Here is a 3,432-nt window from a genome sequence, read left to right as displayed (position 1 = left end):
CAATTCTCCTGCCTCAGCCTCCTGAGTAGCTGGGATTACAGGCACGTGCCACCATGCCCAGCTAATTTTTTTTGTATTTTTAGTAGAGACGGGGTTTCACCATTTTGACCAGGATGGTCTCGATCTCTTGACCTCGTGATCCACCCGCCTCGGCCTCCCAAAGTGCTGGGATTACAGGCGTGAGCCACCGCGCCCGGCTGGACTTCAACTTTCTAGGTTTCTTCCAGCATACTTTGGTTCTTGTTGGCAGTTTGACTGCAGCAAACCGTACCATTCTTTTTATTATTTATTTATTTTTATTTTGACTGAGACCATCACTTAATAGCAAAAACACACCATTCTTTATTCACCCTTGTGTTAAGACTTTCATGCAAACAGACTAAGTAATGCAGAACTGTTGCAGCGGCCTCCCTTTTTTGTTTTTTGAGATGGAGTTTCACTCTTGTTGCCCCGGTTGGAGTGCAATGAGACAATCTCAGCTTACTGCAACCTCTGCCTCAAGGGTTCAAGCAATTCTCTTGTCTCAGCCTCCCAAATAGCCGGGATTATAGGCGCCAACCACCATCCCCAGCTAATTTTTTGTATTTTTAGTAGAGACAGGATTTCACCATGTTGGTCAAGCTGGTCTCGAACTCCTGACCACAGGTGATCCACCCGACTCAGACTCCCAAAGTTCTGGGATTCCAGGCACGAGCCACCATGCCTGTCCCCATTTTTTTCATATGTGAGTCATGCATAGTTTAGTATATCTGCAGAATCCTCTAAAATGTGACAGAGCCTTACTTCAAGCCACACACTAAACAAAAGAGGCTCCCCTAGTCTCTTTCTCATCTATTAAGTCTTAAAAAATAATAACTTACCTCTTAAGATTTTACAACAAAAACCATAATATATTAATGAAATGTGATGTTACAGTATTAAGATACCTCAATAGGCTGGGCATGGTGACTCACGTCTGTAATCCCAGCATTTTGGGAGGCCGAGGTGGGTGGATCACCGGAGGTCAGGAGTTCAAGACCAGCCTGACCAACATGGTGAAACCCCATCTCTAAAAAAAAAGATACCTCAATAAAAAATAGATTAGGCGAGGTAGCTCACGCCTGTAATCCCAGCACTTTGGGAAGCTGAAGCAGGTGGATCTCCTGAAGTCAGGAGTTTGAGACCAGCCTGGCCAACATGGCAAAACTCTGTCTGTACTAAAAATACAAAAAATTAGGCATGGTAGCACATGCCTATAGTCCCGGCTACTTGGGAGGATGAGACAGGAGAATCACTTGAACTCAGGAGGCGGAGGTTGCAGTGAGCCAAGATCAGTCTGGGCAATAGAGTGAGACTCTGTCTCAAAAAAAAAAAAATGAAAAAACAAACAAACAAAAAAGAAGACACACACCAAGAAACACCTCATTACCAATTAAATCCCTTTTTTATCACAAAGAAACTAAAATCCTAAAAAAGCCAGAGGGGTCCCATTTAGTTACCCATTTCTCTTCTCAAGGAGGCCTCAGTTTTAAAAAGATTCTTTGGAAACTGAGTAGCCCCCAGTTTTCATATCATCTGCACTGGACAGGTGACAGCACCTGAGATTGGTTTCTAGAATTATACCCTTTGCCTGGCCCCTCTTTTCCTGATGTCACCACCTGCTTCATCAGTTACTGCCACATGTCCAAACATTTCGTGGCCATATGCTACAGTAAAGCTTGGCCAACAACAAAAGCTTTCATTTGAGTTTTCTTGTTGGAAGCTATGCCTGCCTAGCCTTCTGTAACCCCACCAAAGCCAGTCTTGAAGACGGTAAAGCAGCAGCCCCCTTGCCTGAGTTGTGCTGCTTTCTCCCTTGGGGAAATGACATAGCTTCCTTTTTATTTTTATTTTTTTTAATTTTTAGAATTTTTATTATAAATAATAGTAGAGACAGAATCTCACTATGCTGCCCAGGCTGGTCATGAGCCACTGTACCTGGCCAGCTTCCTTTGTTTTTTATTTTAAAATTTTAAAAGAGACGGAGTGTCTCCATGTTGCCCAGGCTGGTCTCAAACTCCTAGATTCAAGCAGTCCTCCCACCTCAGCCTCCCAAAGTGCTGGGATTACAGGCGCTAGCCACCATGCCCAGCCCCAGCTTCCTTTTTAATCAACACTGATTCCTTTCCTTGTCACTCTTCCCCTCTTTCTCTTGGACTAGTCTTTTACCTCCATTCCTTGCATGAGTTACTGAATTGCCTCTGGCAAAATAGGAACCTTTCCTTTCCCCTATCCTCCTAAAGCACTAGTCTTTACATGTGCTCCAGTCAGCTAAAGATAAAGAGGAGGCTGATATTCTCCAGAGAATTATGGTAAATTTCTTATACAATGAGAAGCAGTGACCCAAGGCCTCTAGATCATTAAATTGAGTTGGAAATTTCTTCTCCATTTTTTTATTTGGGGAGAGATAATACTAGTCTGAATTTTAAGAAATCATTTCTTAATTGTTATCTATATTAATGGAGAACATAATTCAGTAGGGCCTAGAGTAGAGTACAAGATTCTTTTTTTTTTTTTTTTTTTTTTTTTTTTTAAGAAAATTTTTTTTTTTTTTTTTTAAGACAGAGTCTCACTCTGTTGCCCAGGCTGGAGTGCAATGGCGTTATCTCAGCTCACTGCAGCCTCCAAACATGCCTCAGCCTCCCAAGTAGCTGGGATTACAGGTGCTCACCACCACGCCCAGCTAATTTTTGTATTTTTACTAGAGACAGCGTTTCACCACATTGGCTAGGCTGGTCTTGAACTTCTAATCTTAGGTGATCCACCTGCTTCAGCCTCCCAGAATACTGGAATTACAGGTGTGAACCATCACACCTGGCCACATACAACTTTTGACTCCCCATAAACTTTACTAATAGTCTGCTGTTGACCAGAAGCCATACCAATAACATACAGTTGATTTAACACACATTTTGTATGTTATATGTATTATCTACTATATTCCTACAATAAAGGAAGCTAGAGAAAAGAAAATATTAGAAAATCATAAGGAAGAAAAAATATATTTACAATTCATTAAATAGAAGTGGAGCATCATAAAAGTTCATCCTCATCATCATCTTCGCACTGAGAAGGAGGAAGAGGAAGGCTTGGTCTTGCTGTCCCAGGGGTGGCAGAGGCAGAAGAGATGGAGAAGTTGGAAGGGGGTCCAGAGAAGCAGGCACACTTGGTATAACTTTTTGTGTGTGTTTGTTTTTTCTTTTTTTTTGTTGTTTTTTTTTGAGATGGAGTTTCACTCTTGTTGCCCAGGCTGGAGAGCAATGGTGCAATCTTGGCTCACCACAACCTCCGCCTCCTGGGTTCAGCGATTCTCCTGGCTTAGCCTCCTTAGTAGCTGGGATTGGGCTGGGCGCAGTGGCTCACACCTGTAATCCGAGCACTTTGGGAGGCCGAGACGGGTGGATCATGAGGTCA

The 3,432-nt window shown here is 42.7% G+C and overlaps 1 protein-coding gene across 7 annotated transcripts in view; it reads left to right on the top strand.

Annotated features, from left to right (window-relative positions):
* Positions 1-3,432, top strand: part of ATF7 (activating transcription factor 7) — a 102,698-nt gene that overhangs the window by 92,261 nt on the left and 7,005 nt on the right. The gene's annotated exons all lie outside the window — the stretch shown is intronic.

This window comes from Cebus imitator, unplaced genomic scaffold (assembly GCF_001604975.1).
Source record: "Cebus imitator isolate Cc_AM_T3 unplaced genomic scaffold, Cebus_imitator-1.0 Scaffold285, whole genome shotgun sequence".
In the NCBI taxonomy this organism is placed as follows: domain Eukaryota; kingdom Metazoa; phylum Chordata; class Mammalia; order Primates; family Cebidae; genus Cebus; species Cebus imitator.
Note: the sequence above shows the minus strand (reverse complement) of the source record. Positions and strands in the feature narration are given on the sequence as shown.